This window comes from Pinus tabuliformis, chromosome Q (assembly GCF_031772625.1).
Source record: "Pinus tabuliformis cultivar Carrire ecotype Pingquan chromosome Q, CPIR1, whole genome shotgun sequence".
NCBI lineage: Eukaryota > Viridiplantae > Streptophyta > Pinopsida > Pinales > Pinaceae > Pinus > Pinus tabuliformis.
In genome coordinates this window covers 203,865,986-203,892,442 of record NC_142296.1, presented here as the reverse complement: position 1 = coordinate 203,892,442, position 26,457 = coordinate 203,865,986, and the positions used below count along the sequence as shown (strand labels likewise).

Below are 26,457 nucleotides of genomic sequence, written 5' to 3'. Positions count from 1 at the left end.
GTTGTCATCTTAATGCAAAGGGATGTATTATGATTAACATGTGTGACTACATGGGGCGGGATAGCCACGCCATCCTGGCTCTTATATTGATGGGAGGCAATGATGTGGCAAGCTCCATCCTCCTCCTTCATTGGCACATATTTTGACACCCCAATCAGAGATAAATTATTTTATATAATTAAGTATACACTAGTTTTTTTATTTTTATTTTTATTTTTTTAATATAAGGCTAATATATTAAATTAATATAATAAATTTGAATTAATTATGCAATTAAATTTAACATGGAATTAATATGGATTTATAAACTATTTTATAGTTCAATAGAAGGTAGGATATATGGTTACTTGAATGGGGTGTCTTTGAAGAGATAGGTTGGGAGGCATGTTGCCACCATCCCACCAGTAAACATTACAGAGGGACATGGAAACACACCCCCATTAAGAATTTAATCCCCCTTCATGTCATCAGCTCATATCTACACATGATCTTACCATTCAACAAACACGACAGTTAATTGCTACAAGGTCAAATTGATAGCATATCTTTGAGATTAATGTGGAATCGCACCAGGTCACAAGTTGATCATGTCAATTGGGGTTCTCCCACCAATTCAAATAATTAGAAGTAAGCAGTGGGAACTACATTTGGGATTAACACCATGTGAATAATGAATCATTACATTAATTTGAAAGAGGCTTAGCTCTGATGCATCAACTTGGATGGTATATTTTTGGCATCCTGGGCTAGGCATAGGTTCGTTATTTTATCTTTGTCTATTATTTTGTGAGTTCATCCAAAGAGGTTTTGGTTTCCTCCTAGGGGTCACACAATCTGAGTTGACTCAAAAAAGTTTTTTCCTTTTCTACCATGAAGGTTTTTTTATCCCTCAAACTTTTGAGTAACCTCGAGATCCTTGGGTTTCTCTAATGCTCAGAACTTGACCTCTGCTCTGTGTTTTCAGGAGCTTTGTATCTCTTTGAGACTCGGCTCTTCATAGCCTCATTTCCCTCCCTAAATGGTCTCCACCAAGAATTAACTACTTGGGGTGCAATTTGGCAAGTGTCCTTGATTAGCTTCTCTATTTGCAAGTCAACATGCCCCATCAAAGCGCTAGAGATCGACATGGTCTAGCTTATTTCTAGGAGCATGGTCATTCACAGGCTCAAACATGGGAAAATAGCTCGGTATCTAGGTAGCATGAGCTCACCCCCTAACCAATCCAAGAGGAAATGTCCCGAGAAGAATGAGAGTTGGTTGATGAAAGATACAAACTTACTAATACAAAGGTTTTGGCAAAGGAGGCATACTAGGTCTTGGACATAAGGCACATCAGGGATTGTGACAACCAATATGTATAATGTGGACATTTACTGGAACTTGAAGTTTCTTCTTGGAAAAGTTTTACTTGACAGAATTGAAGCCAAGGAGGCCATCCTCCTGACACTAGATGAGATGTAGCAATACATGGTCTCTATGGATCTAAGGCTCAGACAATTAGCATATGCATTTTGGCATTCCTCTTGATCCTATCTTCTCCCCAGGAAGCAATAAGGAGCTTATTCTAGTCAAATCTATCATATATAATAAGTCTAGATTTTTTCCTTGAAGATGCTCTTTTTTCCTACTTCAATGTCTAATTTTTCTTGCTTTTTGGTTAAGAATGGCCCTAGAGGACTAATAGACTAGTATAATATTCTTGTTGTTTGGACTCCAATTAGAAAAATATCATCCAAGTTAATTAAACAATTGAAGTTATATATATGATGTGGTTTCCCCATCGGGAAACAAAAACATACTTCATATGTCATGCATCTATATCTCTGATTTCAAGGAATAGAAAATTTTACTATAAAAAAAATTAGGTTATTGAGTTAAGAATTGAGAAATGTATTTAGCTACATTTTTAAATAATTGTTAAAGATAATTTGTTTTTATTAAAATAATAAAAAGTACATATATTAATCAATTGGTTTTTTAATTAATACATTTATTTTATTTTATTTTTAAATTTTACATATTTAATTTTTTTTTTTTTTTATATACTATTAAAACAATTATATATATATAGATATAGATATGAGCCTGGATTGAGGACAAATGAGCTCTGAGGCGAAAAAACCCTAATGGTCAGGCGGCCATGAGGTAGGTGACGCAGGAACCAAAAAACACAGTAAGCAACAAACACTGAAAACAAGAACCAACAACAATGACAGAGGAAGGAAGGAGGGGAGAGATCCCCTCCTATCGAGATGCAACAACAGGGGAAGGTCAGAACAACAGCAACCAGGCGGAAGAAACAAAAAAATCAGGACCTGTCCTTGGAGCACGATGGCAGGCAGGCAGCAGAGGCAAGTGTTTACCATGTGCGGTGGAGAAACCAAGATTCATAATCCCAATGAACAAATTGGAGCGATACAGAAGCTACATGAAAGATAATTCGCTAATTTGCAAATTCGTTGGAGCTTGGCCGATGGAAAGGGACCTCACCAGATGGATCTAGCAAAAATGGCAACCCCGAGGCCATATCGAGCTAAAGCTGGGAGAAAAAGGCTTCTTCACGGTAATTTTCTCGAACCTGCAAGATAAAGAAAAAGTGTTTGAAAATGGTCCATACTTCCATTATAATGCGGGACTATTTATGAGATATTGGGAGGAATGTTATAACCCAGATAAAGAAAAATTCTTAGCAGCCCCGGTATGGGTAAGGTTGTTCGGATTACCAATGGACTTTTGGGATCCTAAAATCTTAGAGGGAATAGGAAACACAATAGGAAGCTTTGTTAAAATAGCTGAAAATACAAGAAAGGGAAGATACACTTCATATGCTAGAATTTGTGTCTATATGAATATAGCTGACCCTGTTCTAGATACAGTGGAGTTAGAGTATCATTAGGAAGTATGGAAACAAACCCTAGACTATGAGCACATACCCTTTCGATGCAGAAGATGTCACGAGTATGGACACCTATTCAAGGAATGCCCACTCATAATAGAAGAAGAGGAGCGGAGAAACAAACATCAAACGAAAAATCAAGAAGACCAGGAAGGGTTCCAGGAAGTAAAAAGCAAAAGAAGATATACAAGAGAGAATCCCAGTGAAGGAAGGAAAGGAAAACAAACCCAGCCAAGCAACACAAATAGCTTTGAAATCCTACAAGAAGAAGAAGAAGACAATGAGGCCCAAACAATGGATTATCAGGGAGAAAAGGGAAAGGAAAGCAACACAAGTCAAGGCAAATCACAGACTAAGAGAAAGGCACAAAGTGAACCAATAGAAAAGGAGGAAAAGGAAGCGGGGGAGAAAATGGAAAATGCAGGGATGGAAATTGACACAAGCAAAGGAGAAGAACTAAGCACGGAAGAAGAAGTACTGCAGAAACTTCTAGATGAATGGAGACACCTAGATGAAAGATTCATTCCAGAAGAGCAAAAAAGAATCTATAGAGAAACGTTCCAACAGTACCAAGTGAAACAGGGACAGGGAAAATTGGAAATGGTAGAACAACTAGGCCTCCAACAGGATAATACTCAAGACCAACAAAGAAAAACAAAAGGCGGGAAAAAAAGAGGTAGGAGGAATATACAGGAATCGATTCAGATCATGGGAGAAATGCTAGTGAACACTGGAAGAGTAGTGCTTCTCTCGGCAGTATTCCATCAGCTAAATCAAGTACCCCAATGATAATCACATCCTGGAATATAAGAGGCCTGAATAGTAAAGGCAAGTAGAGACACTTAGCAGATAGGCTAAGAAAAGAAAAACCCCAACTAATGTTGGTATAAGAAACAAAAATCTCAGGAAGGAAAATGGAGGAAATCTTGAACAAAATCAAACCGAAATATGAATGTATGACCATAGATGCGAAAGGCAGTGCGGGAGGCATCACAATACTATGGAACCCTGCAGAAATCTTAGCAGACTACTGGATAGGTATGAAAAGAATACTCACAGGGAAGTTCAGGTTAATAGGAAATAGAGAGTGGTTCCTAGTATCGGCAGTGTATGGGCCGCATACACCAGCGGAAAGAGGAAGCTTCCTCATCCAACTACAACAGTTAGGAAACCTGCATAAAGAAAAGTTGTGGTTGATAGTAGGAGACTTTAACATGACAACATCAAAAGATGAGAAGAAAGGAGGACTGCAAAGAGAAGAGCTAGAAATGGAGAGATTCAGGGACCTTCAGGTAGAACTGAAGATGGTCGATATACCAACAATAAATGGAAAATACACATGGAACAATCGACAAGGAGGGAGTAGACAAATCGCCTCAAGGCTAGACAGATTCCTAGCAACAGAACACTTCATAGGAAAAGATATCTTCTATGAAGCATCAATTCTCCCATGTCTAGGGTTGGATCATTGGCCCATCAAATTAGAAATTGCCATGAACCAGCAGAACCAGAATAGACCTTTCAGGTTTGAGGCATTCTGGTTGTGAGATCCCAACTTCATAAAAAAAATGATGAATTGGTGGGAGGAGACTGGGATGGAAGGAAGAAATAAAATGCATACTCTCCAACTCAGATTAAAAGATCTAAAAGGAAAGATAAAGAAGTGGAACAGAGAAGAATTTGGAAATATTCAAAAGGAACAAGAAATGCTCCAGATAACGATGAAAAGAATCCAACAGAAAATCATAGATGAAGGGAGAAGTGAAGAATTGGCAGAAGAAGAAGGATTGGTGCTAAATAAACTGGAGGAAAGAAGAAAACAAGAGGAAATCTTATGGAAACAAAAATCGAGAATCCAATGGCTAAAAGAAGGGGAGAGAAACACAAAATTCTTCCATAAGGCAATGCTGCAACACCGACAGTAAAACAAAATATTCTCCCTAAAAGACAACCAGGGCAATAGGATAATACAAAGAGAAGAAATGGAAAATTTGATGGTACAACATTTCAAAGAGATCCTGACAGAACCCAATATCAGAAGGGAGGCTGACATTGAAAGACTCAGTCAACATATCCCTAAATTGGTGACTAGAGACTAGAACTTGGCACTCCTAAGGGTAATAACGAAAGAAGAGGTGGAAGAGGTAATAAAGAAGATGGCAAAGAATAAAGCACCTGTGCCGGATGGATTCACTGCAAAATTCTATCAAGCCACGTGGAACTTCATGAGTCAAGATATAGTAAATGCAATAGAAGAGTCCCGACGCACCAAAAGAATGCACCTGGCCTTAAATTCTACCTTCCTAGCTCTGATACCAAAGACAGATAACTTAGAAGAAACACAAGTGTTCCAGCCGATAGCTCTCTGCAACGTCATATATAAGATTCTAACCACTATAATGGTGAATAGACTAAAACCAATACTACCAGAACTGATATCCCAGGAACAAACAGGGTTTGTCAAAGGCAGACAGATAATTGATGGCATAGTAGTAGCACAAGAAGCAATCCACTCATTGAAGAATTCAAAAACCAAAGGGATGTTGATAAAACTAGACCTAGCTAAAGCGTATGACAGACTTAGTTGGGGATACCTCCAACAAATCCTAAAGGCATACAACTTTGAGGACAGGTGGGTAAACTGGGTAATGTCAATGATCAACATGCCAGTTATGTCAATACTATTAAATGGGTCACCAACAGAAGCCTTCAATCCAACCAGAGGACTCAGGCAGGGAGACCCGTTATCCCCATTCTTGTTCATCCTTGCAGTGGACGGACTAGGAAGACTAATAAAAGCTAAAGTGCATAGCAGACAACTGAAGGGATTACGACTATGGGGAAATGACCTACCTCTAACCCACCAACAATTTGTTGATGATGTTATGTTATATGGTCAAGCAACACTCAAAGAAGCAAAACAAATAATGGAAATTCTCACAGAATTCACTAAGGCCTCGGGGACAGAAATAAGTAAAGAAAAATCGGAAATTTATTTCTTCAATACCCAAGCTTCCTCCCAAGATTTCCTGGCAAGAACCATGGGTTTCAGAGTCGGGAAATTCCCTACAAAGTACTTAGGCATCTTGTTAAACGACCAACAAAACAGAGTGGCTAATTGGGGAATCCTGATAGGCAAGATGCAAAAGAGAATGCAAAACTGGACATTCAGGGCACTGAACATCCCAAGCTGCATAATCCTACTCAAATCGATGCTCCAATCCATAACGATTTATCAACTGAACAGCCAAGCTGCACCCAAAACAATCTGCCAGAAAATGGTAGATACGTTTAAAAAATTCCTTTGGCAAGGGTCAAGTAAGATAAAAAAATGGGCGCTGCTATCCTGGAATTGGTTAAGTAAATCACTAAAAGAAGGAGGATTAGGCTGGAGAGACCCATACATCCTAAACCAGGTAATGGGGGAAAATTTGTGGTGGCGCTGGATATAGGGAGGCGACGACCTATGGAAAAAACAGTGGGAGAAAAAATATGAGACTCCTAGGTCCCCAGAAGATAAATTGAGAAGCCAAACTGAGAGGAAGGGTTTGACAATCTGGAACTTGGCAAGAGCCAACAAGGAATTGATCAGTGAGCATAGCTTTTGGGAAGTAAGAGAAGGGGACAAAGTGAAATTATAGGAAGAGGTGTGGCAACAGAGAGAAAAACTTAACCAACAACCCCTACTCCAAGAGATATATCAGTTCACCATCCAAACAGAGGGCGACACAGTACATAACTACTAGAGCTTAGAGTCAAATAGTTTTTGGGGGAAGTGGAAACAAAAGGAAAATTGGAAAGAAGCACTTGCAGAAGCTAACTGGGAAATATATGAAAAGGAAATGGAATCAAGAAAAGTAGAGGTTAAAGAAGGGATGGACACACTAAGGTGGGGAAACAGAATCAAAGGTATGTTCACAATAGTAGAGGGATACTATTTAAAAGCAGGATACAACAAACACACAGAAACAAAAAAATGGGAAAACATATGGAAAATGAAAACATGGCCGAAGGTGACATTCTTTACCTAGATACTGAGCCATGGGAGAGCGCTAACATGGGACCAGCTAAGGAAAAAAGGAACGCACGGCCCATCGCGATGCGCCCTCTGTCAAGAACAGGAAGAAACCATGGAACATCTAACCAATGAATGCATGGTCAGCAGCAACCTATGGAGACAGCATCAGCAACTCTTTGAAATCAGTGACAGAGACATAAACAACATGAAAATAACGATTGAAAATTGGAGAAACAAACCTTACCAGAACCCAATCCTGAATAGAGCGTGGAACCTATCTTTAGGATTCATCTTGTGGAACATATGGAAAGAGAGGAACCACTTGATCTTCAAGGAGGATGGAAGAGCAAAGAATGAGATATGGAACCAAATCATCCAGAATATAAGAGAGACCATCCTCACAGAGAGGTGGTACAAGGAGGATTGAAAAACAGATCAAACAGAGACAAGAATAATGACATGACTACAAATAAAGCCTAATATGACAAACATGATAGTAAGGAAACATCACAATAATGAGGTGGAAGAGGTTAATCACTATAGAAATCCTCAACAGGGGTTCATCAAGTTGAATTTTGACAGGGCTGCGAAAGGAAACCCAGGAGAAGCAGGGATTGGTGGAGTATTCAGAGACGACAGGGGAACGACACTCAGGATCTACGCGATGGACTGTGGCCATGCAACAAATAATGAAGCAGAGCTTCATGCTTTGAAAAGAGGGCTAGAAATTTCCATACGAGAGGAATACCACAAGCTTCAGGTAGAAGGAGACGCGAAACTAGTAGTGGACATAGTCAAGCAGCTTCAGCAAGGAACACCAGCGGAAAAAATTAGTAGTAGCTGGAGAACCACCTGGTTGGTGAAGGAGATAAGAAAACTACTAAAACAGCTAGCCTACATCCTTCCCACCCATGTGAGAAGAAAGGGAAATGAACCAGCTGACAGTCTGGCGAATTGGGGTTGTAGGAATAGAGGAAGGCCGCTGGATACAAGTGCGGCCAAGCTAATGCAGACGGAGGAGATGGAAAACTTGAAGCAACTTCTCGAAAAATACAAAGCAAGAGATAAGAATACCATAGAAAATCTAGCGCGACCGGGGAGGAGTGGCCAGGAAAGGGAAGGAAGAGGACAGACGAGGGAAAGGACAAATGCGGGGAATGAAGTGAGTAGACAGGCAATCTGGCAGATGATGGAGCAGGGCAGAGAAGGTACACCTCCCGAGAGTACGGGGGAGGTGACGGATGAGAATGACAGTGAGGAGGGTAGGGCAGAGAGCAGGCGGGCGGGCATAAGTATGACACCAAGTGGCAGAACAAGGACAATCATAACACGGCAAGAGCAGCCGGGAGAAAGTGGGGATTAATGAGAGGCAACGGTAGAAAGGACGAAAGGGCAGCATCCCGAGACAAAGGTGAAGGGATCCGTGCCTGTAAAAAAGCTCGATAAGTGGTAGTTAAGACAAGGGACAGGAGGAAGAGAGGGATAAAAATCAACGAAAATAAGAATACAACAAATTGCATGCAAACAAAGACGAGCAAAGCTGACGAGAAGGAAGGTGGCAGAAGAGAGAAGACGTGGGCGGTCGAAGGAAGACGAAACAGATCAGAAAGTTGGTATAGTAACATACTCGAAAAAGGACAGTGAACGGAACAGAGAACATCAGGAAAAAGACAGCTTCATCCAGACAAAGAACAAAATGGCCCCTAGGAAAGGACAGTGAGTAACTAAAATGGAGGAAGGCACAAGTGGAACGACAAAGAAAAGAGGTAGGAAACCAGGTGGAGAACAAATGAAGAAAATCATCGATGCCTACATGGTTAGGAATCCACTGGACATTAGAGCCCAGATAGCAAGTTGGGAGAGAGAATTAAATGACAGTATCAAGCACCGGGATATCCCCATGGAAGAATGGGAAAGTATGGTGCTGGACCCGGGGAACACTCGGGGAAGACATTCCTTATTCAGGCAGACTATCCAACAGTACTGGGTAATGAAAAATGTGGTGGCACGGGCTATGACACTGCATCGAGAGAAAATGGTAGACGAAGGAGCAAAGGAGTAGGAGAAGAACAAGGAAAAGGACCCAGTCAAGGTGGAACTACTCAGGGAGATAGCGACAATTCAGATCCAGACCTACCAAAACAATCTGGCCCTGGGTAGAATTGAACAGACTCTCAAAGACTTGAAGTGGAGAATAGAGTAGAGGAGCGAGATGCCAGGATCAAGTGCCAAGGCGCCATCCCTAGTAATATCCTCGGATGAGGATTGAAACAGAGATCTAGTGTGATAGCAAAGTCTTTTTTCTTTTTGATGAAATGCATTTACATGTTTAAGTTTAAATTACGTTCCAGGAACAACAGTATAGACAGTCAAAACTGTGATGTTAGATGGATAGCAATAAACCTCTTTAAGTTTTGGACAGGGTTTAATGCTGACAGGTGGTTATCTGGTTTCCTTCAGGCAGGTAAGCCACCTGGAGCAAATGGTTGATAAAAGTTTTTGAAAAAGGAATATAAATAGAGATCTGCCAAGTTTACAATATATATATAGATATATATATATATATATATAGATATATATATAGATATATATATATATATATACATACATACATATATATAGATATATATATAGATATATATATATATATATATATATATATATATATATATATATATATATATATACACAATGGATTATACAAGGGGTTATTGTTTTAAATTTATATATTGGTTGTTTATGTAAATATTTTGGACTTGATTTAATGTAATTTTTGAATATAGGTTGATTTATTTTCTAATCTCTATAGAAAATATAATAATCATATTAGGGTGGTTTGGGTAAACTTGACTCGGTCAAGTTACCAGTAGTTTTCAAGCCTCAATTTTATGAGAACCCATGGTTTTTCCTATGCTATTCATGTGGAATATAACTTATTTAAAGGCAAAAAGACTCTAGGTAAACTAATCCTCATGATCAGTGGGATCCCAGCAACGGTCTCTTTAGACACCACCACTTATTTAGGTGTTTTATGATCCTAACAATTGGTATCATACCCTAATGAATATCAAAGTTGGATTTGAGCATGAATCTAGGCAACAAATTCAAGAACAAGATAGACATCAAGTGGAAAATAATGGAAAACAAGAAGAAAACTTATTGCAACCATTACAAAATATTAAACTAGAAAACACACCACCAGAATTGGTTCATAGGACTAACAGGCCTCATAAGCCATCACAAAGCTATTCACCCTCAAATCATATTTTTCTAACTCATGAAAGTGAACCTCATTATTTTTAGGAAGCTTCTGAAATGGAAACAAGCAAAAAGTGGAAGAAAGCAATGGAGGAAGAAATGGAGCCTTTTTTGGAAAATAAAACTTTGGAGTTAGTGAAGCTTCGGAATGGAAGAAATGCCCTGCACAACAAATAGGTTCACATGATTAAACATGAGGGTGAGGGGAAGAAGGAAAGATACAAAGCAAGGATGGTGGTGAAGGGATTTGCTTGAGAATAAGGTATTGACTTTATAGAATTTTTTTCACCTTTTGTTAAAATGTCACCCGTAAGAGTTATCCTTCGTATTGTTTTTGCTTTAGACTTGAAATGTGAATAATTAGATGTGATGCCAACTTTCCTTCATGGATAATTGAAGGAGAAAATTTATATGGAACAGGTAAAAAGAACCTTGTCTACAGGTTGAAGGAGCCTTTATGGGTTGAAGTAGGCACCTTGCCAATGGTACAAGAAATTTGATTAATTTATGTTGGAGCATGGCTTCAAGAGGCTAGAGGTGGATCATTGTGTCTACGTCAAGAGGTATGAAAAGAAATATTATACTATTGTTGTGTGTGGATGATATGTTAATAGTTGGACATGATAAGAACATGATGAATAGGTTGAAGAAAGATTTGAGCAGTCAATATGCAATGAAATATTTAGGTCCATCATAACAAATATTGGGCATGAGGATCATATGTGACAGAAAGAAAAGAAAAAAATGTGATTGTCACAAGAAAAATGTATTGATAAGGTGCTATATATGTTCAATATGAAGGATGCCACACTAGTTGGTATAGCCCTAGCATCACACTTCAAACTTGTGTTGATTTGTGCCCTTATGATGAGAAGAAGAAGGAGAAAATGAGTAAAATCCCTTATGCTTCAATAGTTGGTAGCTTGATGTATGCCATGGTATGTACCTGTCCAGATATTACACATTAAATGGGAGTAGTGAGAAGGTTCCTTGCAAATCCAGACAAACAATATTGGAAAGTGATAAGTGGATTTTTAGGTATCTCAAGGGTACTAGTAGTTATTGTTTATGTTTTGAAAATAATAATTTTGTTCTTGAAGGTTATACATATGCAAATATGGATAGATATGTGGATACTAGAAAGTCCACCACTAGCTATTTATATAATTTTGCAGGAGCAATAATGTCTTGGATGTCTATATTATAGAAATTAGTAGCCCTCTCCACAACTGAGGGAAAACACATAGCTCACACAAAAGTTTGCAAAAATATATTGTGGATATTAAAATTAAATTAAATTAAAATTAAATAAATATAATTTATATATATTGGATATTTTTATAAATATATTAATATAATTAGATATAATTTAGTTATATATTAATTAATATAAATTAATTAATTAATTTAGTTATATATTAATTAATATAAATAAATTATAATATAAGTTTTTAAAATTTTTATTTATTTATAATTTAATAATTAATATTTTATGATAAAAATTTTATTCATAAAAAATTAAATAATAAAATCCTGATCTAATTAAAGGAAAAGAATAAATTAAAACAATTAAAGCAAATTTATATTATTATTATATTAATTATATAAATTATTATAAAATTAAAATTAAAATTAATTTATATTGATTATTATATTAATTATATAAATCATATTATTAATTTATATTAACTATGTTAAATCATATGTCGGCCTTTATCTATGAATTTAGGGTTCTTGTATTTATTTCCAGGTCGCATTCTCTTCTCTCTCAATAATCTCTCATTCCTATTCTTTCTATTTGTCCTGATGATGGACCCCCTTTGGGGTTTGAAACGTTGGCAGAATGAACTAAGAACTGTGGTTAATCCGGATCATGAATCAAAAAACTCCCACAGAAGTCTAAAATCTAATATATTGTGGATGCAACAAATATAAGGAGAGATAGGTATGAAACAAGTCAAATATGTGTTTGATTGTGACAGTCAGAGTGTCATTCATTTAGAAAAAAGTCAAGCATATCATTCTAAGAAAAAGTACATTGATGTTCGATATCATTGGATTCGTAAAGTGTTGAAAAATATTTTAATAAGGAATAAGCAAGAGATTTGTATAACCTTGGTTGGAGTAACACCAACATGATGAAAGGTTTCTTGGGAAAGGATTGGTGTGAGGAGAGATAAAAAATCTCAAAAATATTCGGGCAAGCTTCCATTTGGTCTCAAGCGGAAGATTGTTAGGTGCGATACCAAATAAAAGTAAGAGTTGTCGTCAGCCATGGTATTGGGCCCATGATATTGTAATGAAATTTATTTTTAAAACGGTGTGAGTAAAAAGGAGTGAGTGAATGTAATAGAATTATTATTGTTGTAATAAAAATCTCAGTCCATTTTTATCCCAATGGAAAGTGGTATCCACCCATAGTTTTTACCCATGGTATTTACCCATGTATTTAATGATGTATCTCATGGAGGCACTGAAAATACTATAAATAATGGACCTCACCTTTCAAAAAGACATGGAGGACTCCATGAAGTAGATGTAAAATGTTTTTTCATTCCATTAATAAAGAGTTGAGTGTTATCTTATTCTTTTTATTTTATTTTCTATGTATTGTGGTGATATTTGTCCTCCTTCCTCTCACGATCTGGATCAGTGATAATAGAGCGAGTTATGACTCAATGGAAACTAGGGTTTGAAGCAGGTTTTGATCCAAGCTGGATGATTTGGTGATCAATGCATATAGGGTCTGTGTTATCAATAAACATTGTGTATATGTTACAAATAAGCATCTTTTTCAGCCTTCTTCAAGAGTTACTTTTTCCTAGTGTCTTATACTTTCTCATATATCCTGCTGATCCAGATTATAATCCATTTTGAGATCTTAAAACATGCATGAAGGGTCATTTTGTTTGTTGCGGTTTACGGAAGCTTGATTGTCTCGCTGATATTCCTACCAAGCAATATCACAATGTTTTTCTCCACCTTCACTATACCCTTTGGATACATCGATGTCAGATCCATTTATAGAGATCCTAGTAGACATGCTTTTGTTTTATATACGTATTCCATTTTCCATTTACCACTTCAAGCCATGGGAAACTTTTAGACTATTATTTTCCATTGGTTTTTTGTTATGGTTGGATGCTTGGATTATCTAACTTCCTTTTACCGAGTCCTCAAGGAGAGAATGGTCAAGATGGTTTGAATAGTAAATAAACAATACAAGGAAGGTTACAAGATGTTCGTCGTCAACTTTCCAAGATCATAATTGCCATAGATTATCACTTCTTGTTGGTATTGTTGGGACGATGGTGCATGAAAATGAGGCTGTGACTTTTGAAGAGAATGATGGAGATGAGAAAGATGATTCAAAAGAATATAAATTTTCTATCTGCATTGTATTGCCGCTATTTGGGGCATGGTTAACCATGCTCTGGTTTAACTCAACAATGTTTGTGATACCAATTTCTCTAAGGCGGGCAATGTTTTCTTGAATTCCACCACTTCTGATTACCCATGGCATAAGTGTAATGATATGCATGCCTTAAATATCGAATGTTATCTCATATGGGTTGTGAAGGTTGCAGTTGTATATTTAGTAAACTATTTGAGAGTTCACAACTTCATATTTATTTTAATGCAGTTCACAAAATGGTCTATAATAGTTCTTAAAAGTTGTCATTCTTCTATCATTATGGACTGTCGTGATACATGTTTTTATCAGAATGTTGTTCGATCTGGTGGTCGTAGTCCCTTCGCAAGTTCCTGTGGATGAAAGTCATGTGTTTCTTCTTGGGATTGGGCTTTTGGGCTTATATTTCTAAAAAAAAATGGATGAAAATGGTATTGTTGGGTCAAATGGCACCCATTATAGATTACAGATGGAAAATAAAGTTTGAGCAAGTTAAATCATATGTGTTTTCTCTCTTACATGGATTATGGGTGCTTCGCAAAATTCTGTCACCAATACTCAAAAAAAATTATAGCACTATCTATGCAATATGTCTTTGCTCATGGTGTGTTTCCTCTTTTTGGATACTCTCTTATTGTAAATTCTACAGTTTATCGATTTTCATAGTCTAGATGTTGTTTGCAACTGACATGTTTGAGATCAAGGTTGTGAAGGAAATTGAGCCTTGATTGAAAAATACGCTTATTATCTCCATTGTAGTGATGAATGTTGGCATTGTGGAAGAGGAAATTAATTTTATATTTGGGTTGGATTTGGGATACAAATCTGTTAGTATTTCCATATTTGCAATTGCAGTAAGAATTTTTGTCAGTTTTAGTTTTGCTGCCATGTATGGTATTGCAGTAGCTACTTTAGGCATGCTTAGTACAATTGCAACGATATTTTTCATTTATGCATATGGTCCCATTAACGAAAATGCTGGTGGAATTACTTAGATGGCTAGCATGAGTCATAGGATAAGTGAAAGGATTTACTCCCTTGATGCATATAGAAACACTACTATCACTACTAGCAAGTATTTTTGGAACGATCAACCCATTAATTGATATAAAACATATATTTTTTATTAATAACTTGAATGATGATGTTACATAGGAGAGCCCCTCGCTTATATACCGCCTCGGGTGCCTCTTGGTGAAAGGGCATGATCTGTGATCGTGCCCTTTTTCCCAATTAACCTATCATTATAAAGTTATTGTATTTTTACATGACATTGTCTCCCTCTCGAAAATATGCTTTGTCCTCAAAGAATACGTAATGATGGGTGTTGCTTACAAAACACTTTTGTCTCCTAGGAAGCTTCTTCTTCTTGTAGATCTTTCCACTTAATAAGTTATTCTTTGATTATTCATGATTGAAACTTCTTTTCCCTAGTGGAGATGATACCTTATGGTTCTAAAATGATATTTCCTTTATCATCTAATGTCAGAAGTGTTGTATGTTCCACTTGGTGTTTTCCAAGTGCTTTTCTAAGGCAAGAGACATGGAAGACGTTGTGAACATGACTTTTATTAGGAAGATTTAAATTGTATGCTACTTGGTTGATATTTTTGTTAATCTAGCACGGTCCATAGAATCTTGGTGCCAATTTGTTTTTTCCCTTATGTTTGAAGGACAATTGCTTGTAAGGCTCAATTTTAACAAATACCCATTCTCCAACTTCAAATTCTCTTTCTCTTTTGTTTTGGTCAGCCTACTACTTCATATGATTTCTTGCAATATTCAGATTTTCTTTTAGTACTTGGAATACTTTTCGTGTTTCTTCTAACTGATCTTTAATTGCTAGAAGTTTTGTCTTGATAATGGCAAGGTCCTTCCATTTATTAGTTTCGTAACCATGAAAATATTGAAATGGGGTCATTTTTCTTTAAGTGTGGTAAGTAGAATTGTACCACCATTCACTGAGATATAACCATTGAGCCCACTTATTTTGTTTCTTTGTTGCATAACAACGTAGGTAGGTTTCTAAACATTTATTGACAACTTATGTTTGAACATATGCTTGAGGATGCTATGATGAACTCATGTTGAGGTAGGTTCCTATATGTTTGAAATTTTCCTTCCAAAAATTACCTTTGAATTCAGCGTCTCTAACGCTACTAATGACCTTGGGAAACCCATGTAGTTTGTAGACATTCTTGAAAAAGATCTCGGCAATTTATTTTATTGAGTATGATTTCCTCATTCTCGTGAAGTGTGCATACTTGGTGAGTCTGTTGACTACTATGAGAATTTTTTCCTTGCCATCAAACATGGGTAATCCTTCAATAAAGTCCATTGATATGTCTTCACACTTCTGATTTGGAATATTTAAGGGATGGATCAGTCTGGGGGTCATAACATTTTCACTTTTATTTTTCTGTCATTTATCACATTTTGCCACATATTTTTAATATCATTATTGATTCCCTTCCAAAAGAATGATTGGTGTGCATTACAGTAGGTTTTAAAGAAACCTACATGTCTAGATGATAGTGAATCATGGGACTCTTAGAGAACTTTGGCTTTAAATTTGGAATTTGGACTTCGGTAAATTCTTCTCTTGTACCACAAAATAACATTTGTCCATTAAAATTTTGAATTCTGAGGAGGGTTATTTATTATAACACTTGTTTTTGGATATTTTGCATACTCTCTTTGAATTTCATTAAGCCATTCTCAGATGACAACTAAAATTGCAAGTAATGATGATTCTTCATCTTTCCTGGATAGAGCATCTTCTACTACGTTTCCTTTCCCTTTATTATGTAATATATCCATGTTGAAGGTGAAATTTTTTTCGATCCACTTTTGTTGTTCTGTAGATATCTTTTTCTGTTGCAGAAGGTGTTGAAGACTACTATGGTTTGTTCGTATTAAGAACTTAATTCCCAAGAGATATTTCCTCCTCTTAGCTAATGCATGCATAATGGTGAGCATTTCATTATTGTATGTATACTTGATACATTCTCGCTTGTTGAGATTCCTGCTCTCAAATTCTACTAGATGACCTTCCTGCATCAATATTATTCCTAGGCTAAAACCTGAAGCGTCACATTCAATTACAAAATGCTTTGAAAAATATGGATTTTCTAATATAGGTGCCTTGGACATGATTTCCTTTAAGTCTTCAAAACATTTTTCTACCCTATCGTCCCATTGAAAGGAGTTATTTTTCAATATATTTGTTAGGGGTGCAGTTACATGAACCTAATTTCGAATAAACCTTCGATAGTATCCAATCAATCCTAAGAATCCTCTTAATTTGGAGATATTATTTGGTCTGGGTCATTCTTTTATCGCCTTGTTCTTATTAGGATCTACTTTTACTTCTTCCTTGGATATTATGTGTCTGAGGTACTCTACCTCTTCTTTTCCAAAGGTGCACTTGGACATCTTTGCATAGAACTGATGTTCTTCTAATATAGTGAGAACTTGCTCCAGATGTTGTAGATGCTCTTTCCATGTTTTACTATAGATTATAATATTGTCAAAGAACAATAACACAAACTTCCTTAGATACAGATGAAATACCTCATTCATGGTGAATTGGAAGGTTGTTGGAGAATTAGTTAATTCGAAGGGAATTACCTTAAATTCATAATGACCTTCATGTGTTCGAAAAACAGTCTTTGCTATGTCCTGTAGCCTTATTCTGATATGGTAGTATCTCAATCTCAAGTCCAATTTTGAGAAGTATTGGGCTCCTTGAAGTTCATATAGTATTTCATCTATAAAGGGGATCGAAAAAATTATTCTTAATCATTACCTTTTTTAGTCCTCAATAATCTACACACAGCCTAAAGGACCCATCCTTCTTTCAAATTAAAACCACTGGAGTAGCGTATGGATTCTACATTTTGGGATGATTCCACACTTTAAAAGATCTTGGACTAATCTTTCAATTTCAGTTTTTTGGTGGTGTGGATACGTATACAACTTAATGTTGACAGGATTTGACCCTGATTTGACATTGTTTATGTGCTCAATTTCTCTTTCAGGTGGAATCTTCATAGGAATATCTTGGAACACCTTTTTTTGTTTTTGGATCAGTTTTTGAACTTCATGTGGTAGTTCTTGAACTTCAGGTGTTTCTTCTTTAACTAATCTTGGTGTTACCATCTCTATATGATTACACTACACAACATATGATGGTGCTCCTTTCCGGATTAGCTTCATCATCTGGGATGATGATACAATATGATTTTGAGGGGGTTGGAACCCAAATAGCTTGTATTATTTCCCTTCCCATTTAAACTTTATAAATTGATTTTGGTGGTTGGTAGAGTAAATGCCTAGGGTTTGTATCCATTGGATATCTCAGACCACATACACTTCTCCTAATGGTACAATGTAGAATGAATATTCTAGATTGTAGTCCTGAATCTATAATTTGACTTTATGGCATTTCCCTACTTTTTCAATTTTCTTTCTGTTAGCTACCATCACCTTCATGTTGGCCATGGGATATGCGAAAATGTTGAGCCTTTTCACCATATTGGAGTCCAAAATGTTGTGGGTGTTTCCCATATCTATTAGAAACATTACATTTTTTTTATATGTCCTTTTAACTTTAATGTTTTCATGGCTGATAATGACACTTACAGAATGTTCTCATTATCTGATTATGGAGAAAATTGTTGAGAGTCTTCAAATTCTACTTTTGATTCTTCACTGTCTAAATCATTGGTTGCTTCACATGTATACAGATTCTTGGTCTCTTTCCCTTTAGCACATTTATTTTTAGAATCCTTTTTTCGCCACAACATTTACACTTATCTTCTTTCATTATTTGCATTTCCAAATTAGTTTTTTCTCCTTCACGAAGATGTGGTTGAACATATTTTGTATTTTTCGTGTTAGCAGTTTCGAAAATCTTCGTCTCAAGTATACTCTTTTAACTTTTGGCCATTATATCCTTTCGACCTTCTTTTCTACATCTTTTTCTTTCTGTCTTGCTTCTTCTATAGAAGTGATGTCATGAAGCTTAATCTCAGCCTGGAGATGTGTTTTAAGTCTAGTTATAACAACCCAGGTACTCGTGTAGCTAGAGTTTCCCATTCTCTAGTGTGTTCGTCCATTACTCCTTTTTGTTGCAGCCTAGTGAGTGTTGTGAATAACTCTTCTTCTTTGACAACTTGGAACCTCTTAAAGAATGCATTTTTAAATATCTTCCAACCGATAGCATGTGTCGTTTTATTCCACAACATATACCAATTATGTGCTTCACCTTCCATTTGCATGGATGCATGCTTGATCTTTTCATCATCATTTTCAATAAAGTAAATCTTGAAATATTCTTCTACTTGAATCATGCAACATTGTATTTCTCATTATCATCAAATTTGGAGAGCTCAAGTTTTACTATTCGTTGATATATCGTAACTGGTGGGGTGAAGAAGGGGTATTGATTCAAGATCTGCATATTTGGGTATTGATTCTAGAGCTGCATATTTTGAAAAATTGTGTCACTATTTTTTTGATTGGGCATGGAAGATGAGTTTGGAGACTCAAGGATCTTATGTGGGTCTGATGATTTTGATGTATATGAAAAATTTGGATGTTGCGTAGCTTCATTATTCTGGGGTATTTGATTAAGTGTAATTTTAAGCATTTCAAAAATATAGTTCAACATCGCCATTGCTTGATCATGAGCTATTGATGTTGCATTGTGGTTTCGATCCACATTATCTGAAAGGATTACATGATCCTTTTTAAATTTGTTATGATTTCGCTCGATTTGATTTTCTATTTTTTTCATTGTATTCTGGAGCTCCTCGGTTTTTTCAGTGTGCCTGGTGACCTTAGTCTCAAGATCTATCAATTTTTTATTAAAATCAACCATCGATATTGATCGGGTATGTGGGGGTGTATATTTATCCAACTTTATTTATTTATTTTATTAACTTGACCCATATATATATATATATATATATATATATATATATATATATATATATATATATATATATATATATATATATATATATTACTTTATTTATAAGTAAATATTAATTAACATATATAGTTATTTAAATATTAATTATTATATAGTTATAAATCATATAAAAATTAATATTAAAACTATATAGTAATTAATATATGTATAGATTATATGAAAACCATTGAACCACTTTGAAAAAGGAATCTGAAGGCAGTGGTCAAATCGGTGGCTTCAACAAATTAGTCAATTGGTAGAGCTACGTGGTCAGGCAAGCAAGGAATGAATTTGACGATCGCAAGGTTGCACAGATCAGGTTTGTGGATGCATGGCGGAGATGGTGTAACTGGGGATGTGGTGGAATAATAGTGGCACAACGCACAGGTGGTAGGGGTGTTAGACAGCAAGGTCAGGACATCGGGGTGTGGTAGGGTTGATTGTTTCGATGCAGCGGACAAGGAGAAATTGAATACAATGAAACTCTAGCATAACGAAAACACAGGCGAGAAGATCGTATGCTCTGATACCAGATGGAGTGAACAACCCATTCATTGATAGAAAACATATATTTTTTATTAATAACTTGAATGATGATGTTACATAGGAGAGCCCCTAGCTTATATACCACCTCGGGTGCCTCTTGGTGAAAGGGCATGATCTTTGATCATGCCCTTTTTCCTAATTAACCTATAATTACAAAGTTATTGATTTTTTTGCATAGCAGTTTTCTTATTAGTTCAACTGCACTGGTAAAAATTGCATTGTTTGTAGCCTTTGTTTGTTGTGTTGCAATTCAAATTGTGGATGTCTTGACACCCAAAGTGTTCATTTGTTTAACTTTTGTGGAAATTCTTCCTTATTGGTTCTCTACAATGACAAGGAAAAGTGTTGGTAGTGCAACCCTGAAAATGGTTGAAGAGGTTAGAAGGTCATTCAACACCATCCTTGGTCTGATGAAAGGTCATGCTAATCCATATTATGGAACTTGTGTGAAGATATAACCTAATTCGTCTCTAAAGGATGTTATTCCTCTCAGTTTCCTTATGATGCTTATACCTATCATTGTAGGTTCTTTATTTAGTGTGGAAACTCTATCATGGGTCCTTGTCGGTGCTCTTGTATCTAGTGTGTAGGTTGTTGAAAATAGCAACAAGAAATGTTAAAAATAGAAATGCTATAAATAGCATTTCAGGTGCCAGTGTTGGAGATAGCAACAAGGAATGATAAAATAGAAATTCTAAAAATAGCTTTGCTATAAATAGCATTTCGGGATAGACTCCAATTTTAGTTAGTCCTTGAACTAAAATTGAGAATTAAAATTCGAATTTTATCTTAACAGCTATTTGTAAAATAATTAATTAATTCATCTTGAGTTAATTAGTTGTAGAAAATCAAACATGAAGTCTATGTGAAGACATGCAACAGTTTCCCCTTTGATTGAGGAAGTTATCCCTTGATTAAGGAGATCAACATGAGTTTTACTTTGAGTTGTAATTAGTTAGCTCAGTTAACTCAGTTAAGTCCAGTTAGATTAGTTCCAATAGTTTATGGAACTCATTTTGAGTTCGGTTAGTTAATGCATGCATGCATGTAACTGCTGCACTTTAGATAACTGAATATTCTCTCATAAATAACTCATGCATGTCAGTTCAGTCAGAGACCCAGCTGAGATTAGAGGAAGGGACAGTGTACTATCAGTTGGAGGATTTTTGCTATATAGGAAACTCATCTATGCAGAAGGAATTATCTCCTTTAGGATTGCGCAATTACTTCTGAGTTTGGTGAGTTGTGTGAGAGGTGAATTCACACAGGTGGCAGCATTGGACCCCAGGAGAAAATGCGCAAGGAAATAGGAGGCTTGGAGGGCAGAGGAGAAGGTTTGTGAGAGGCTTTTGACTATCTATAAGTAGCAGAGGGATTGTACTGAGAGATGGATAGCTTGTGAGCTAAAGCTTTGTGTAATCCAAACATTTTTCCACTTGTATGATAATACAGAGATCGGGATTTTTATCTTAGGCTTTCCCCAGAGTATTCTTCTATGTTCATGTGTGATTGTTTTCTCAGTCTCAGTTATATGTGTTCTATTTGATCTTGCTCAAAATCGATTAAGCTTCCGCAAGTTTGTTGTAGAAGTAGATCTTGTATTTTGCTTTAGTATATTGCATAATCTGTTGATCTACAATGGGAAATTTCTACATGGTATCAGAGCAAAGGTGATCAAAGCGAAGAATAATATACAAAGAAGGGAGAAGTTTGAAGTTTGAAGTTCCTAATTATAGAATTCGAATTCTTATCACATCTCAAATTTCACCAATGGCGTTCAATGGTTTAAGACTCGAGTATGCCCTTGATGGCAGCTTGAATTATATAGCCTGGAAGGATCACATGGAAGTAGTATTAGAGGACAATGGTTTGAAGGACTTCATTGATCAAGAAGTCCCCAAGCCAGCAGCAGCTAATGCTACAGAATTGGCGGAATGGAAGAAATGTGTGGCTAGAGCGAGGAGAATTCTTCTAGAGGGAGTTCGAGACCACATAGTCTCGAGTCTCCATGGGAAGGAGACACCATTTTCAATGTGGAAAACATTGAAAGATCTATATCAAAACAACAATGATCAGAGGAAGCTGGTGCTGAAAGACAAGCTTCAAAAAATCAAGTGTGAAAAGGGTGACACGATCTCTACATATCTGAACAAGCTCACCACCTGTAGGGATGAGCTTGGAAATGTAGGGATCACGACAACTGATGATGACATCGTGAGTCTTGCACTCCTCGGTCTTTCTAAGAGCTAGCATAGCTACCAAGATTCGGTAAATGGAAGAGAGAAACTTCCAGATTGGGAACGAATTTGGTCAGATTTGATGCAGGAGGAGATAAGAAGAAGCACCAGAGATGGATCTTCATCAAAGTAAGATGATGAAGAAAATCTAGCCTTAGCAAGTAAGGTGAGGAAAGGGAAAGGGAAGGTGTCCCATCCCAAATCTAGTTCTTCCCATGGTGGGAAGAAGTTTGACAAATTGAAAGTGTGATGCTTTCATTGTCATGAGGTGGGCCATTATGCTACGAATTGTCCACAGAAGAAATCCAAGATGGGATCCAAGGAAGGATTAGAAGGTGAGGCACTGGCCTCACAGTTCTAGTTGGATTTCACCCTCATAGCATGCATGGTTTAATCCATGGTGGGTTGTGGTTGGTTTCTTGACAATGGAGCTTCATTCCACATGACAAGCGATAAGAGTTTGTTCAATACCTTGGAGGAGAAAGATCTCCAGATACTCATAGAGACGGGTAATGATGAAAAGTATAGTGTCTCAGGAGTAGGCATAGTTGCTTTTCAAAGGGAGCATGGAGCTCACATTACCTTGACAGATGTGAAGTATGTGCCAAGACTGAAGAAAAACTTGGTATCGATCACAATGCTGGAAGACAAAGGCTATGATGTAGTCTTCAGTAAGGGAAAGGTTTTCCTTAGACACGTCACCACGAGACAAGTGAAGCAGATCGGTTCACGAGTTAAGAACCTGTATACTCTTGAGGTTCAAGATGCATGAAAAGCCTTGAGGAGCAAGGCAATTGATGGAGACTTGGTGGTTGAGAGGGAGAGTATATTACCTCTCAACATGCAGTGCCAGAAGAAGTCCCAGACAATTGTAAAGGAGCCACAATTGGTGAAGCAACTTCAGGAGGTTGTGGAGCAGCCACAACTGGAGAAGCTGAGAAGAGATCGAGTGGAGACATCCACTCATGCAGAGACCTCCAGTAGGGGAAATTTCAAGCCAAGTGGGCAGAGGTATCACACGCATCCATACCTCCAGGTCGGAGGTGGGGCGATGTGGAGTGACAGTCCCAAGAAGGCTGAAATAGGGGCAGGATCTTTGAGGTACCCAACCTCTTTGATTAGACCTTGCTACAGGAGCCCCGACGAGGAGTAGCAGGACTGGCTGAGTGGGTAGAGACAGATGCGGATGGAGTAGCAGAGGAAGCTTTAGCATCAGAGGGTATTTCTAGCCAAACAAGGAGGTCAATTGGGAGATCAGTTACTTACTTCTCAGTAATTGAGTTGCAATGCAGCATTAGGTAACACGATGCAACATGATGAGAGGAGGTGTAGTGCGGATGCATGCTGGGAGATAGGACCAACATCAACATAGATGCAACAACAAGAATCAATGTGATTGATGTAGTCAGAGATCAAAGTGATAGAGGCTAGAGCAGTTAGATACTGAAGAGCACAGAGGTGCAGAGTTTTAGTCGACAGAGGCAATAGCAGTCAAGGACTTTGATGACAAAGGCATCATTCTGATTTAGGTTGGATATTTTTTTGTTTCTAGAGTTGTTGGAGCAACAACACTAGGGAGAAGTGTTGCATGAAAAAAACTCCAAAGGTTTAGGATCGGGTTCGAGTTGAATGTCTTTCGTGTTTGAGAGGGAGTGTTGAAAATAGCAACAAGAAATGCTATAAATAGAATTTTAGGTACCAGCGTTGAATATAGCAACAAGGAATGATAAAATAGAAATGCTAAAAATGGATTTGTTATAAATAGCATTTCGGGATAAATTCCAATTTTAGTTAGTCCCTGAACTAAAATTGAGAATTAAAATTAAAATTTGATCTTAGCATCTGTTTGTAAAATAATTAATTAATTCATCTTGAGTTAATTAGTTGTAGAAAATCAAACTTGAAGTCTACGTGAAGACATGCGACAGTTTCCCCTTTGATTGAGGAAGTTATCCCTTGATTAAGGAGATCAGGATGAGTTGTAATTAGTTAGCTCAGTTAACTGAGTTAAGTCCAGTTATATTAGTTCCAATAGTTTGTGGAACTGATTGCGAGTTCAGTTAGTTAATGCATGCATGCATGTAACTGTTGCACTTCAGATAATTGAATATTCTATCATAAATAACTCATGCATGTCAGTTCAGTCAGAGACCCAGTTGAGATCAGAGGAAGGGACATTATACTATCAGTTGGAGGATTTTTCCTATATAGGAAACTCATCCATGCATAAGAAATTATCTCCTTCAGGATTGCGCAATTACTTCTGAGTTTGGTGAGTTGTGTGAGAGGTGAATTCACACAGGTGGAAGCAATGGACCCCAAGAGAAACTACGCAAGGAAATAGGAGGCTTGGAGGGCAGAGGAGAAGGTTTGTGAGAAGCCTTTGACTATCTATGAGCAGCAGAGGGATTGTATTGAGAGATGGATAGCTTGTGAGCTAAAGCTTTGTGTAATACAGACATTTTTCCACTTGTATGATAATACAGAGATTGGGGTTTTTAGGTGAGGCTTTCCCCAGAGTATTCTTCTGTGTTCATGTGTGATTGCTTTTTCATTCTCAGTTATATGTGTTCTATTTGATCTTGTTCAAAATCGATTAAGCTTATGCAAGTTTGTTGTAGAAGTAGATCTTGTATTTTGCTTTAGTATATTGCATAATCTATTGATATTTAGTGGGAAATTTATACATGGGTTGCAATTTTTGCTTCCAATACTGGGGGTTCTTGGGACAATGCTAAGATGTATATTGAGTCTGGTGCGTCTAACCATGCTCAAAATCTTGGTCCAAAAGGGTATGATCCCCAAAAGGTTGATATCATTGGTGACACCATTGGAGATTCATTGAAGGATGCATCTTGACCATCAAGTTAAATAGTAAATATTTTGATAAAGCTTATGGATGTTGAGTCACTATTGTTAGCACTTTTTTTTTGCTTCATGGGAACTTGGGTTCGATTCATCCACAAAACCCATGGTTATAGGTTAGCCAAACAAAACCCTTCTCTAAGCTTGTCATTTCCAACTTGGTTGGGTCATCCACAAACCCATATTTATGGGTAAACCACAAAAAACCCTTATCTTTGTTGGCACTTGGCACATTGTAATCACTTGCTAATTGGCTATCGAGAAACCCGTGGTTATGGGTTGACCACACAAAACCCTTGTCTTCTTTGGATTTTTTTATTGGCTAACCACACAAAACCCTATTGGGTGTGTTATATTCCTTCCATAACTAGCCCTAGTTATTGTTACATTGCGTCGGGTGCAGCGGGGGGCTCGGAGGGGGGGCATCAACCCCTCGTACTGGGCGGTTTGGAGGGGGGGAGTAACCCCCATGCCTCCGGGGTCTAGGGTAACGCCTCGAGAAATGTTTTTTTTATGCAGACCCAATAATACTTGGGAAGAGCCAAGGATGGGGGGCAGACCCAAGGATGGTGGGAAGACCTATGCATGGTTTGGGCATGATGGTTTTTATCTCATGGTATTTTGTAGATTCAGCCAAGGGAACTATGGTTATGTTCTAATCCAGGGTCAGTGCATTGGAGTTTATTAATGCTTCGATATGTATATGTATGTATTATAACATTGAAAGGAACATAATGAAAAATAAATCCGGTATTCCCTATTTTGTGATCCAGGAGAAAAATATCTATGCATATTTGTTTTATGTTCTCGCATATATATATATATATATATATATAATATATATATATATATATATATATATATATATATATATATATATATATATATATATATATATATATATATATATATATATATATATATTTGAATCCATTTGCAGGTAATTTATGTACATGCTTAAAACCTACAAACCCTTCTCTTCATTGGCTCATATATTTTTCATCAAGGAAATTAGCTCACCAAGAGCCATATTCAACAAAATCTTCTAATGAGGGAACTTGACACAATGGGGACCATTGCTTCCTAAGGGGGGAAGATTGGTCTGAATGGAAAGTGTTATCCACCCTTGGGTTTTACCCATGGTATTGAATGATGTAACTCAAGGAGGTACCAAAAATACTATAAATAACAAGCCTCACCTTTAAAAAGGAAATGAAAGACTCCATGATGTTAATGTAAAATGTTTTC

The 26,457-nt window shown here is 36.8% G+C and overlaps 2 pseudogenes; both read left to right on the top strand.

Annotated features, from left to right (window-relative positions):
• Window positions 1-8,822: 8,822 nt before the first annotated feature.
• LOC149218908 (putative E3 ubiquitin ligase SUD1 pseudogene) lies at window positions 8,823-14,250 on the top strand (annotated as a pseudogene).
• A 95-nt stretch (window positions 14,251-14,345) lies between these two features.
• LOC149218907 (pyrophosphate-energized vacuolar membrane proton pump-like) lies at window positions 14,346-25,404 on the top strand (annotated as a pseudogene).
• Window positions 25,405-26,457: the final 1,053 nt, after the last annotated feature.